This window comes from Pinus tabuliformis, chromosome Q (genome assembly GCF_031772625.1).
Source record: "Pinus tabuliformis cultivar Carrire ecotype Pingquan chromosome Q, CPIR1, whole genome shotgun sequence".
In the NCBI taxonomy this organism is placed as follows: Eukaryota; Viridiplantae; Streptophyta; class Pinopsida; order Pinales; family Pinaceae; genus Pinus; species Pinus tabuliformis.
In genome coordinates, this window is record NC_142296.1 from 309,077,565 (window position 1) to 309,084,091 (window position 6,527).

A 6,527-nucleotide genomic window follows, 5' to 3' on the forward strand; every position below is an offset into this window, starting at 1 on the left:
AAGCCATAGGTTAATGCAATCGGCCTTGTCCTCCAATATGTTAGTGTGATCTGTATAGAGGTTTGGTTTTTTTCTTTAATATTTGAAATACTTCAAATTATGGATGGCTTAGCTGACTTGCAGCCTCTATGTTATGAAATATTGTATATCAGGATGGCTAAGCTCAATTGCAGCGTCTAGGTTTCCATGCATGACATGCATTTCTATCTATTCAACAGAGGAGAACTCTATGTATAATTGTTTTTTTTACAATAAATATAAATCATTGGCGTTTGAATTTATGTTTCAGTTAGAAGTTTTCTTTTGTTATGGAATTTTCTTGAGGGACCAGCATTGCCATCGCTGTAAATTCAGTTTCACTATTAAGAAGAAAAAAATGGAAATGGGCTCAATTTCTTGATATTTTGATATATGATTTTTTTATTTTTATTTTTTAACTTGTATGGCGTGTCGCTATTTTCTTTGTAGATCTGGCTACTTCAGGGGATTTGAACATTAAATCTCTTAATTTACACAATACTTCAAGTTTATTTAAATTGCACCCTAAAAACAAAATATAAATACGTTTTAATAAATGAAAAATAAATATAAAATTATAAATATAAGTTCAAATTTATCTTAATTTTAAATAGTTTTTACTTAAGAACTCAAAAGAAGACATGAAATATTTTCATTTGTTTAGTTGGGCCAACATGAAACATCTGTTTGTGGTTGCGCAGAGAGGGATCAAAATGTTGGTGCTAGAATCTAGGTCCTATCACTGATTGTATAGTGTTGTTTCTCGAGGTTTTCCTTTGCCACCTAAGGTCCACTAGGGTAGTCTTACATGTGTTTAGTTCTTTTTATGATGGAGAGAAACCCATTCTGAGATCATACAACTTCTCTTCTATGCTATTATTTCTTATGCATTGTATAAAATTTTGACTTCTTTTTTCTATACTATTATTTCTTATGCCATTGCCTTACTGCGTTTCCTTTGCAACATGTGATGCAAATACTAGTATATGAAATATCCTTGTGGCAACATAACAAAACAACCCTTTATATTATATTTTTAATTTTTTTTGTTTTATTTTTCAAAGTAAGAGGAAATTATTTGCATCTTACCCCACTTTATAATTGTGATTGTTGTATTTAAAAAAAACTAAATAGCCACTTATTTTTTAAAAATTTATTTTATTTTCTAAACAAGAAAAAATAATTTGTATCTTGCTTCACTTTATAATTGTTATAGTTAAAACAACGACAAAACAACCTCTTATATTGTATTCTTATCTCACATGATAATTGTTGTATTTAAAACCGTAACATTAAAAGTTATACAAATTTCTAAAAACCTTAATTTATTTTTGTTACAAAGTGATATATGCATCTTAATAAACTTTATTGAATAATTTTCCTATTCAAAAAAATTATTTAATAAAAAATTTAATTTTAATTTAAAATTAAAAACAACATTAAATTTTACTTACTACAAAAAGTAAAAAAAAAATGTCAACCTATCCAAATACACGGCCATCTATTCCTCAATTTATTACTAATTGGATCATCTCGAATACCTAGAATGTGTCACTTGCAAAACAACACCTTAACTTTAAGTATACTTGACATTATAACTAATACATCTCTACTTAAAATATACTTGACACTTTATACATTTTGATTTATGATATGTTCATACTTGACATTATAACTAATACATTTCTACTTACAATATACTTTACACTATATACATTTTGATTTATGATATCTCTACTTACAATATACACACTATATACATTTTGATTTATGATAGGTTCATGGGTAGCTTGGTTGTGTAAAGTTTCTCCTATCAATTAAATTCTCCTTGGATCCATCGAAATCATATTTTGATTCTGTTAAATCGGTTAAATGTGCAAGTCCTTCCGCTGAACCTGCCGAAGGGTCATTACAAAAAAAAATGCTAGGAAAATAGATGATATACTCGAGTCTCTCTTCCCTTCGCTTTCTTATTTATTTATTATTTTATTATTTTTCAAATATAAACCGGTAAAAGGGACGAAAAAGACAACCGCCTCACAAAAACCATTTGGAAAATGAAAGCTCCGACTCGACTTCGACTATAAAATGCATTGACATGCCAATAGGTGGCGAGATAGAACCTGGTTTCACTATCAGAGTTATATGTGAGAATAAGAACTCCAAGATCAAGGTATGCATCTTTTACTCTCTTTCCTTCAGTTTTGAAGCTTTCCTGAGATCATGTTTTCCACCCTAATCCTATGTGCTATTTTCTTTTAAGACCATTCTGTTTTTTAATCAAGGCAGGCTTCCTTGTATGGGCAGTTATTGATTTTGTATTTGGATAAATTTTCTTCTGCAAAGAAATGTCAGCTTCGTTGCTGAAACAGCTACAAAGCAAATTATGTATTGCTAGTAAGTATGTTGCCAAGAATGGGATAGAATTGTACCAGCAAACGCTAGAAAAGAACAAGCACTACATTGATAAAGAGCCTACAGTAGAGAAGTGCCTAGAGCTTTCCAATCAGCTTTTTTATACCCGACTTGCCAGGTATCGTTTCGGATTCTAATAGAAGTATTAAAAAAGAAAATAAATTGTTACTTCTTCTTGCAATTAGAAGGTGAACAGTTTGGTTTTATTTGCTACAGAGACTATATTTTTCCCCATAATTTTCATACAAATACAATCAATGCCATAAATAAAATATGCATCTTTAATGCCATCTTCTTTGATAAAGAGGCTTCTACAACATTCCATATATTTTCATCTTTCCAGTCTGCTGCAGATTATCCATTTATTTCCTTTTCTATTTTGGGAAGAAATTGATGGTCCTGCAGAACACAAATGGGTCTCTGTAATGCACTTAGCCATCTTTTGAATGTTGCTAGTGTTTATATAAACAAGTTGAAATACCCAAGTGTAGCTCTAGCTTAGCTATATATGTTAAAGACAACTATCGGAAAAGCATTAATAAATTGTTATCTAATTACTGTCATATAATAATGGCTATATGTAAGGGCAATGTTGCCAAAAAAGGAAGATACAGGCCAACGGATACAAGATCCTGTTCTTCATGTAATGTGTCCAACCTCAAGGTATATATATCACTGCAATTGCGTAGAGATGGTATCCGAGAAAATGGATCAATGTCTCATATAGTGTGTCTGCCTTGACGGATTGGATCCTTCTTGCTGAATTGCCTGGCTTCTTGTCGAAGTTCGAGGAGTTTTGTATTTCTTGTCGGCTTCATGTACATATTGAGAGAGGATATGTAGTAAGCAACAATAGATGGTAAAGTGGGGACATTTCATACTTCCAACTGTTGGATTTTAAGTACAATCACATGATCTAAACGTGAAAAGAATACTAGACTAGCTACTTGCAAAACAAGAAAGAAGAGAGAATAAAACTGCTGAGAAATTGACTAATGAACCAAGAAGACAATTCAAGTTACTCATAAAATCTGATGATATGTTATTGCTAAACATGAATACAATATGTAGACTCTCTAGGAGGCCAACCAATTCGAATTAGGACTAAAAGTCAGTTAAACTCCAAAAGTCAACTAACAAGGGAGGCAGAGAGAAAAATGATGGTTAACTACTACAAAATAGGGAGGAAGTGCGTACTCATTCTAGGAAGGCATATGCATGAGGTAGTGCAAATTAAAGTCTAGTCAGTATCACATGTCATCGTAGGTGGCACCCCTTGCTAAAAATAGAAAACCCAAAAAATAGAAAATATGCCAAATGATAGGGATTGTCTATTAGTAAATGAAAAATGCTCATATGTGCCCCTAATAATGTATGGAAGAGGGTTTTATGATGGCCAAAGTGTAGGTCCTGATGAACCACTAAGTGAATGTACCTCAACATCCCCCCTGAAGCCCAACTGTGGAGTATGCTAGTGAATGAGTCTGGGAAATTCTCAACCAGGTTACGTACTCATGTACAACAAAAAGTAATCACTGAGTCTCGACAATTTGTAGCTATGTTAGGTACTCAAGAAGTAACTTATGCAAGACACAATATGAGAAGAGTGAGGTAAAGAGGGAAAACCCAATGGGAAGAAAATCTCCCCTAAAAATACAATGCATACTATGTAAACGATGCAATTGCTAAGAAGAAGGATGGTGTTATTGATCAACCCCATCATGAATTTGTCTTGGGATCTATCCAATACCATCATATGAGAATGTTTTTGTTGTTGGTTGAGCCTTGTACTTGTTAATAGTAGCAATGAGAGCTTTTTGAGTACCAAACAATTGAAAACTAATTCCCTATGACTTCTCTGTTTCATCCATTATCTAACTGTAGAGTATGATGTTCCCTCCATAGCATGTGATTTGGATCTATAACGGGTTAGCAATTGACTTCTAAACTAGATCCTAAAATCTTATCAAAAGAATATGCAAAATCATCTTGAAGATATCCTTCAAAAAGAGGTGTTGGAGAAGTTGTTGGAGTAGGACTAGTGCAAAGTATCAAAGAAGAATGCTTTAATGCAGCCATATGATTCGGAAAACTTACGTTCAAAAACAATTTATTAGATGATGAAGCAATAGCAATCAAAGTATGATCCATACCTTGATCATCTAAAGGCTTGTCTTCATTCTTCTTCTTAACATTGTCTGGGATGTAGTCATCTAGATTATGTTGTTGAAGTACTTTGGCCATTAGATCAATTGTCTTCACCATACAAGAACTCTCTGGATGGAACCCCCTGTTGTAGGAGCTGTTAGTTTTTGGTAGCATCGGAAGTTCTCTAGCCTTGAAAATTGGTGGAGAGGCTAAGGCACATGAGTTCTAAAGAACCCAGAACGGTTTGGTGAAATTCCACCCGGATTGCATTTTATTAAAATAATTAATATTTTTAATGGGGATTTTAAGTCTAAACTTAGGAAAATTAAAATATTAATGGGTATTAATCAAAATATGGGTGAGAATGATCTCGAAGGCGGATTAAGTCATGTTTTAATCTTAACCGTTGATTAGAGACTTAATCTCGACCATTGAAGACTCAACAGGAAAAGTATAAAATGGAGGCTTGGGGTTCATTTGAAAACACACACAGAGAGATTGAGGAAATCGATTTTCTGAGGTGAGAAGTTATCAGGAGGAAAATCGATTGGGGAGATATTGTAGCTGAGGGGCAGAGAGAATCCGGGAGAAGAACTTTCTGGAAAATACAGAACAAAGAGGCAGAGAGGCAGAGAGAGCTTGCAGAGAGGCAGCGCAGTAGCCGGGAGAGCTGACGCAGAAAAGTTGCCTGTCACACAGAATCCAGAAGTGCTGGAACAACCGAAACTGTTGGAACAATCGGGAACTGCCGGAAGAGCCGGGAATTGCCGGAATAGCTGGGAGAGCTGATGCAGAGGCAGCGCAGTAGCCAGGAGAGTTGACGCAGAAAAGTTGCCTGTCACACAGAATCCAGAACTGCCGGAACAATCGGGATAGCTGACACAAAGGGTAGAGGAGCTGATGCAGGGCTGACGTAGAGCCAACGCAGAAATAGCCAGGGTTAGCCAATCTTGTGCCGGATCAACCGGAAAACTACTGGGTGAAGTGAGGTAAAACTCACTCAGATTTTCTGCCAGTATTTTCTCTGTAAAGGATTGCTAGATGAGCATCCTAGATTTGTATTCAGATATTTCTCCTGCATAATAATAAATCCTCATAACTGCTGCATCGGTTTTCCTGCATTGGGGTTTTCGAGGGACTATTGTGTCCAAAAATAAGTGTGTCCTATGTATCTTGTTCTTTGCTCTGTTTTCTGTTTCATGATATCAAATATTTAATTAGTTTAGACTGCAAAAGTAATTTGCTTCAATTTTCAGAAGAGTAACTTGATGAATGTAATTTAAAATTCAAGTAGGCGAAGTAGATTCAGGTTTGCTGTAGTACCTTCAGTGTAGGAATTTTCACATGGTATCAGAGTATTGATTTTGAAACAAGAAGAGCAGATCCAATGCTGAGCAGAGAGGCCAAAAGTTGCACTTGGTAGCAATTTCAATCCCCTTGAAGGGATTGTGCAGTCCTTGTCGGGAAGCAGATCCGAGGAAATCTCTCTCTGAGTGAGACGACAGAGAGGTACGATTTCTAGTTCGTGAGTTTGCAGAGGCAAAGGGAGTGATGCAGAGCCTCAGCACAGTGCTTGAAGGGCGCAGTTTCTGCCGGGGTAGAAATCCGCTGGAAAAGAACGAAGACACATAGAAGGGGAATTTTCTCCTCAGAGAACTTTCCGCCAGAAAGTTCGAATTTCTCACTTGCTGAGCAACTGAGTAGTGACTAGAGGAGTCAGTTCGACAGTTGGGTGAGATGGCATCGCATGGGCTCAGAGACCAGAACAGGTTGGAAGGTGCTTCCAACTATGTCATATAGAAGGCCAGAATCTTAGTTGTTCTGGAGGAATATGATCTCGAGGCCTACGTCAATAGTGTTGTAGCTGTTCCTGCTGACAACGATCAAAAGAAGAAGTACAAGGCCGAGCAGGGGAAGGCAAAGAGGCTCATTCTTGATGGAGTTCG

General features: G+C 35.6%; 1 long non-coding RNA gene across 2 annotated transcripts; it reads left to right on the plus strand.

The window, feature by feature from the left end:
* The first annotated feature begins 2,045 nt into the window (after nucleotides 1-2,045).
* Nucleotides 2,046-2,402, plus strand: LOC149219451 (uncharacterized). Of its 2 annotated transcripts, none has more exons than XR_016248696.1 (2): nucleotides 2,046-2,191; nucleotides 2,326-2,402. It is a non-coding gene; the product is annotated as an uncharacterized LOC149219451 (long non-coding RNA). The 2 variants fall into 2 exon arrangements; XR_016248695.1 differs by having other exon boundaries at nucleotides 2,365-2,402.
* Nucleotides 2,403-6,527: the final 4,125 nt, after the last annotated feature.